Genomic DNA, 8,285 nt, shown 5'->3' on the forward strand with positions numbered 1-8,285 from the left:
GCAGGGCTCGACGGATGTCCGCGTCCACATTCCACACTTTTAGTTGGCTGTTAAATTTCTAGAAAAACAATCCTTTATCTGATCTTCCCAGTTTTCGTTTTGCTCCACTTTTTGGTTTGCTTCCTGTCTTTAAGTTTGGTGTGGGTTTTTATTTTGTTTGCCTCTTCTTGGGCAAATTTAGTGAGCCCTCATTGTGGGTGTCTTTTAGGTTCGAGTTGTTGTTGCTAGTCAACTTTCAGTGGAAACCCCCATGAGTGACTTTCAGAACCCCTCCTAAAACCCCACCTGTTTTGATTTGGTTATGTTAATTGACTCTTAGTTAAGTTCCTTCTGTTTGAGCGACATTATTTGGTTTTCTTGCTGTGGAACGTAACAAAATGGGGGCTCATTCGGGATATTGTTTCCAATGATAGTCACTCTAATCTCCTACTCTGAAGCTCAGCTGTTCCCAGATATGAGTGTTCAAAAGACACTTTTGTGATAGTTTCTGTCACTGACATCCACCCTGAGGGGTTATAAGATTGGTGGAATAATTTAAAAAGTTGCATAAACACAAGCTAATAAAAAACATGGACTTTAAGTTGGAAGCATTTGTGGAAAACCCTACATGGGAGATGCTAGATAAAATGTACAAAGGCGAATCTGCTCATCATTGCAAAGCATTATGACATCAAAGTGGCATCTGGCGATACAAAAGCAGCAGTCAAAGAGTTGATCGGTACTGTTTTGGTGGAGGAGGAAATCCTCTCGGAGAGAGAAGTTGAAAAGGATGCTACGGGTAGTGGGGTGAGTCCCGTAGACGTGCAACTGAGGAAGTCAGAACTAAAAGGCAAAGTTCAACCAACAGAAATTAGAAATTGAGCAACAGATTAGAAGTAGCGCGCACAGCTAAACATCAAGAACGTGAACATGCCATTTGATTAAGAGAGAAAGATCTGGAAGCACTCCGAAGTTAGGCCATCCTGCACCCTCAGAGTTTGGTCTTGGTCAGAACAGCCGGCTTGTACCGCCTTTCAACGAAAAAGAGATCAAAAGTTTGGACACACCTACTCATTCAAGGATTTTTCTTTATTTTTACTACTTTCTACATTGTAGAATAATAGTGAAGACATCAAAACTATAAAATAACACATATGCAATCATGTAGTAACCAAAAAAGTGTTAAACAAATCAAAATATATTTTATATTTGAGATTCTTCAAATAGCCACCCTTAGCCAAACTGCCTGACAGTTTTTGCACACTCCTGGCATTCTCTCAACCAGCTTCACCTGGAATGCTTTTCCAACAGTCTTGAAGGAGTTCCCACATATGCTGAGCACTTGTTAGGCTGCTTTTCCTTCACTCTGCCGTCCGACTCATCCCAAACCATCTCAATTGGGATGAGGTCGGGGGATTGCAGAGGCCAAGTCATCTAATGCAGCACTCCATCACTCTCCTTCTTGGTAAAATAGCCCTTACACAGCCTGGAGGTATGTTGGGTCATTGTCCTGTTGAAAAAAAATATGGGGGGGGGGGTTGTACCCCGGGGGACAGCATCCGCCAGAGGACCAGGAACCACCGGCCTAAGGAGAGACACATGAAAAGTGGGTGAGACACGGTAGTGAGTTTGAAGGAGCAGCCGGTACGATACTTAATTTATCCGCCGGAGGACCTTAAACGGCCCCACAAACTGGGGGCTCAGTTTTTTGCAGGGCAGGCGGAGAGGGAGGTTTATGGGGCTGGAATATGGGGGTCTCACTGCGGTGGTGGTCGGCTTGGTCCTTCTGCCGATGAGTGACCCTCTGGAGATGGACCTGTCCGACCCTGTGGAACCACTCGTCGACAGCGGGCGCATCGGTCTGGCTGGGTGTCCAAGGGGCCAGGGCCGGCTGGTACCCCAGGACGCACTGGAAGGGAGTGAGCCCCGTGGAGGAGTGAACGAGGGAGTTCTAGGCATATTCTGCCCAGGGAAGAAACCTCGCCCACTCACCCTTCCCGGTCCTGACAGTGGCAACGAAGAAACCTCCCCAGCTCCTGGTTCATGCGCTCCACCTGCCCATTAGACTGAGGCCTATACCCGGAAGTGAGGCTGGCCGTGGCCCCGATCTTCTCCAGGAAAGCCTTCCACACTCGGGAGGTGAATTGGGGGCCACCGTCAAAGACGATGTCCTCCGGAAGTCCATAATGCCGGAAGACCTGTTGGAACAGGACCTCAGCGACCTGGAGAGCAGAAGGAAGAGCAGTTAGTGGAAAAAACGGCATGATTTGGAGAACCGATCTACGACCACCAGGACTGTGGTGAAGCCGTCAGTACGTGGGAGGTCGGTGACAAAGTCTATGGACAGGTGTGACCAAGGTCGCTGAGGCATTGGGAGAGGAACTAGTTTGCCTGCCGGGGCGTTCCGAGGTGTCTTCGTTTGGGCATACAGAACAGGAGTTGATATAGCGGCAGATATCAGTAGCCAAGGTGGGCCACCAGTATTTTAGTGAGAGAGAATGTAGTGTGCGCGTAATACCGGAGTGCCCTGCCATAAGGGTGGTGTGCGCCCAGATCAGCAGGCTGTCACCGACCCTGGTGGATATATATACGTGTCCCGGAGGGGCGTTGGCAGGCGCTAGGTCCTCCACTGCTGCCAGGCGGATATCTTCGTCCACATCCCAAACGACAGGTGCCACGATGAGAGACGGAGGTAGGATGGGACCCCCAGTTCCTTCCTTTCTCCGGTATGGTGCATCCTGGAGAGTGCGTAGGCTTTCACATTCTGGGATCCTGGGCGGTAGGACAGAATAAACTGAAAGTGAGTAAGAAATTGGGCACACCTGGCTTGACGAGATTCTCCTCCTCTCTAATTTATGGCAGTGTTAAGGCGTCAAGACCGGCACACTTAAGTGATCCTAGCATAATTCCTCATTAAACATTCTGTTGTACATGTGCGTTTATGCTTACACAAGCGCACATGCCAAGGGAAAGAAAACCAAGTATCCTGGTAGGCTGGAACCTGTTCAGAATGAGTCTGACGTCATCAGATAATTTCCATGTCAATGACTGGAGGCCAGTAAGAATCGGTGCCGACCTCAAGCTATATGCCAAGGGGACCTGCAGTGGTTTTACCACAAGTCAATGTGTCTTACACCATTGTGGTGGCGATAGATATGAAGGAGTCTATTTCATAGCTATATTATCCACGGAGGAGCTAACCTCACGACAGAAGTACTCTATAATCACTGAACCAGTCGTACGTGGTGTGATCATGACTTCTACTAACTTTCCTCCTGAATGGAGGGTTATATTTATTAGTGGCATGTGTGTTAACCATCAGAAGAGTGTTTTGGGAGATTCCCTTCCATGTGTTGCAATCTGAGTGACTACTAACACCTCTGTCGCTGTTATCAAGGGCAATTCGACTTGTTAGGTCTCTAACCTTCTTACTGAGTGTGGCTAGACTGACTGTTGCTGGCATTGGTACTGTCCCCTGTAGCTCAGTTGGTAGAGCATGGCACTTGCAACGCCAGGGTTGTGGGTTCGTTTCCCACGGGGGGCCAGTATGAAAATGTATGCACTCACTAACTGTAAGTCACTCTGGATAAGAGCATCTGCTAAAATGTAAATGTACTGGTACTCAAGGGGACCAGCTATCCTACCGATGTATTCTGAAATGTTATCCTACCGGAATACATGATTAGAGCATTTTATTAGTTGCATTGTAGTTGAAATTACACATGGCAAGGAATTATTATTGTTGCCATTTGTTTTGGAGATGGAAAGTCCACTGGACTTCTTTTACGACCAGTGATATCTCAGATGTGTTCTAAGGTTATCCCTGTCGAGGGGCTTGTCCGCTCCTTTTTGTTTCCTGCTCTGGCGGTCTCGTACAGTGTTGCACGTAGTCTCAACCCCCCCCCCCCACCAGCCTCGACGAGGCTCATCATGGGGCTAGTATTCTCCCCTTTTGTGTCTTTGGGTATTGGTGTCCGAGGCACAAACGAAAAGATTGGACCCATTGTACGAGTTGTCAGCAGCTGCGTTGTTTGTAGATTGGCTGTAACCTTTCAACCAAATCTCCTGGTGTTTGTGCTTCAAAACGCTCAGTGGCTGTCATGCCCTGTTAGTCACCACAGCGTCCGTGTGTGGCGACCATTCCAGTACCTGCAAACTGAGACGAGGATATCTGGCACAGCGAGGATATATGGCACAGCGTTTCACCAGTGGGAATCATCAAGTCAGTTGCGGGGCTGATGCCGTTAGACTAATTGTAAGGGGTTTCAGTCCCGCTCAAATCGGAAAATGTATCATCGGAAGCAGAGTACAGTCTGCATGTCGATGTTTTTATTGCTGAGACGGCCGCAGTGCTTGTGGAAGTGTTCAAAGGACAACATAAGTTCATCTCAGCTACAGTATCGCACGACTCCAAGGAGGAGGGAAGTTGCTCATTCACAGAGATTGCTTGCTCAAAATCATGACAAGAATGGTCAATCAGGTTTGCTGATTGTATGTGAAGAGATATAGTAATATCTCCTTGGGTCAGATTCTGCACAGAGACGTGTCGAAAACGTCTTTTTCTCAAGGGGGTCTTCCGATAGATACCCCTCGTGGATTACTGTGTTGCAGCTAGCTTCGGAGAAGACAGTGTGGTCAGTGGAGATGGCATGGTTACCTGTGACTATACTTGGTTGGTCTTCCAATCCATCAGTGGGATCAAACGATCCATCATGTTTGCGCCGAGTAGCAGAGGTACACTTTTGAGGCTGGTAACATACACAGGGTGAACAAGCGATACGGAAGTGTAGTTTCAGCATGAGTCTCAATGTGAGAGGCGAGGTAGTCTGAGTGAAACCTCGAAGTGAAGTATCGTGTCGTTCTGTTTTTAACAAACTGGGTCCACCGCCCTTTTGAGTTTGTCCAGCAAAGTTTGAGATATGAGGGAAATAGTCGAACCCGAATCTATCAGTGCATCACAGGTCAAACAGTCCTCTAAGACTGCTTTGAGGTATGGCCTGTTAGAGTAGATTTTTCTCGTCATATCCCCAACAAAGTGGAGTGGGTTGGAAGAAAGTAGTGGTGGGTTACCTGTGTCGATTTTCAAGACAGATGGCTATACTTCGTGTCCCAGTGGGTCCTCGATCGGAATGGGAGAGGAATCAACTTGTGCAACGCTGCTTACCTGGTGCGGCGCAACCTCTGTATCAGAGTCTGTAGACAAAACCTGTTGGCTAGTGTCTAGACCGAGCGGGCCCTGGACAGGGATTCGAGTGAGGGCGGGGGTACGGTGAATACTAACGTCCTCGCGAATGGAGTGAATTTCGGCAGACTTGTTGTCCGGCGAGTCCATGCCTAGTCATGGCGACTTATCTTTGTCCTGTTTGTCAAAAAATTTTCGCTTCATTATTTCTCTTAGCAGAGCTTGTAGAGAGTATTTGTGTATGTTTCGGTCATCATTGAACCCTTTTTCACCCTTGTTACTCTTGTACCCTGACCCTTTGTGTGTGTTGGGTGCAGGAACGTGGCGGCCCTGTTGATTGTTGCGGTACTGGTTTGATTGAGAACGTTCTGTATAGTTAGTTTTACCACTGTGGTTATTGGTTTCGTGGTTGATACAGTCTTTGTGTGTCATCACTCACCGCTCCTATCCCTGATTCCACACCCTCTAACTGAAGCGAGTGCTCCTGCTCAATATTGAAAACCGAGTTGTCAGGGCTCTTAGAGCGGCTCACTTTTGATGCCTCAAAAGCTTTGCTTGCAAGCTCTCGAAGTTCTGAGGAAGGCAAACTTACATCGGCTGTAGGGCCCAAATAGTTAATGAAGGTGGGATACATGTTTGACAGAAACGTTTGAATGGTAGTAGCTCTTCCATTCCTATTTCAGTGAGTAGGCCAAAGTAAGCTGAACGAAGCCTATGATAGTATGCTTGTGGATGTTCACTTCGCGCTTGTTTGACAGTGTTAGCCAGTGAGCTGTCATGTTTGCAAGTCGCAGAACCACTAAATTCTATTCTCAAAGCTGTGGCAAGTTTCATGTAGTCGTTTTGCACGTGTTGCTGTTGTAGACGGATTAACCTAGTCACGTGTCTATTCGACGTTCATTCAACGGGTAAAGCCTATCAGTCTTCTATGTCTGCTAGGAACGTCTCAGTGTCGTTTAGCTTCCCTGGGGCGGGGTCAAAGGTGCAGAAGGTCTTGCTTATCTTATCAAGGCATTCCGTGCCTAGTGCGCAGGGAGGGTTTGCTTCATCCTGTGGTGAAGAATGGGCCGAAAGGCCAAGAGGAGAAACCGAGCTTTGTTCTGGTTGGCGAGGAGGCGCCATATTACTTTGTGCCAAACGGCCAAGAGGGACATTTGAGAAAGGTAAAGGCTGAAACCTTCTGTCATCTTCACTCCTTTGTGTACCAAACTCCGGTTGCGAGCTTGGTTGTTTGGCTGGGTAGTCACTCTGCAGCGCGTGACTGGTTCAGAGTTCCTCTATACAGTACCTAAGGGTGGAATTCTGCTGCATTGCCGAGTCCACTTGGGCACCTAGAGTATTTATTTTAGACACGTGAGTGTCGCACTTGCTCCTTTCGGCCTCATACTTATCTGTCATGGTTTGCAGGGAGAGGTTTTGAGTCTGTAGCGTGAGATTCAGTGATGGGATTTCCTTTGCTTGCTTAGAGTTGAACCTTCCTCACCTGGGTTTTCTCATAATTCATTTGATCAGTGACTTCAATGAGATCCGCTGTTTTTTCATCCAACTTGGTCATTGTGTTCATTAACTGATCGTCTTTGGTTTGCAGCTTTAGAAAAGTTAAAAATGTCTCATTGGTTTGAACAAATACATTTTGACCTTATCCAAATGACCAACCCTGAAAAAGATTTGTTTGGCGATTCACCTTCCCGGTTAAATCGAATGAGACAATGATATCCAATCACTTGAGATTGGATGGATATCATACAGTGTAACCCGTTGTAACAGTGGGTTAAGAGTGTGCCCTCACATTAATTTTTTCAAAAACAATTACTGCCGATTCTTCACCAACAGAGGTCATTGACTGCAGAAAGCTGAAATCAAACGGGAGTCCCGAGGGGGCAGTACTTCCGCCAGGGTTGTGGGTTCGTTTCCCACGGGGGGCCAGTATGAAAATGTATACACTCACTAACTGTAAGTCGCTCTGGATAAGAGTGTCTGCTAAAAAAAAATTAAACACCAATGGTATTCACTAAGTTGAAGGTTTAGATTTAGGATAATGTTTTACAGCTTTGTCATTCTATTTTTTATTTAATAATCAACCTATCTGATTATGTTATATACAATATTGTACGTGTTATAAGGCCACACAGAGGGCCAGAGATAATTACAGGCACCTGTGATAATCTGAAGTACCCAAAAAGGCCATATAACATTTTGAGAGTTACTAGTAATACCCTCCTTTTGCAACCCTACATCCATGATAACGTAATAAATATTTCAGCATGATCTACAATAGTGTTTTATGAAAAACAGAGTGGATAGGAATAACACATCACTTTTAAGCAAAAACAATAGGTATTGCATCTTCGGTAAGAATAATGATGTGTGTTGGACACATGGAATGTATCAATTCATTCGACTACCCAAGAGGATGACTAACGCTCCAATAACATTTCAAAATAGCAAATTCACAAGCTTTGTTAGAGTTTTGTAGAAGATTCTTATTACGTTAAACAACCAACAAGTACTTTGACTCAAATCATTGATTTATACAAACAGCTAAGCACTTTTTTTGTACAATATAACATTAGAAAATACATTATGTATACAGAACTGTACAGCCCTGGAGGCACCTCGTGAACCTAACTGCCCAACTGAAACATTTGGATTTGAATTTGAAAGGACGGCAGGTGCAGGCACTTAACTGAAAAATGTAAAGATCTCCTCAATTTAAGCAAATGGACACAATTCAATGGATATCAATCAACAAAGAGGTATACAGACGAGAAGGCATACAAAGGTACAGTGAGGGAAAAAAGTATTTGATCCCCTGCTGATTTTGTACGTTTGCCCACTGACAAAGAAATGATCAGTCTATAATTTTAATGGTAGGTTTATTTGAACAGTGAGAGACAGAATAACAACAAAAAAATCCAGAAAAACGCATGTAAAAAATGTTATCAATTGATTTACATTTTAATAAGGGAAATAAGTATTTGACCCCCTCTCAATCAGAAAGATTTCTGGCTCCCAGGTGTCTTTTATACAGGTAACGAGCTGAGATTAGGAGCACACTCTTAAAGGGAGAAACACAAAAGAACTGTCAATCTCCCTCAGCCTGGGGCTCCATGCAAGATCTTAC

Source organism: Coregonus clupeaformis, unplaced genomic scaffold, assembly GCF_020615455.1.
Source record: "Coregonus clupeaformis isolate EN_2021a unplaced genomic scaffold, ASM2061545v1 scaf0133, whole genome shotgun sequence".
Classification (NCBI taxonomy): domain Eukaryota; kingdom Metazoa; phylum Chordata; class Actinopteri; order Salmoniformes; family Salmonidae; genus Coregonus; species Coregonus clupeaformis.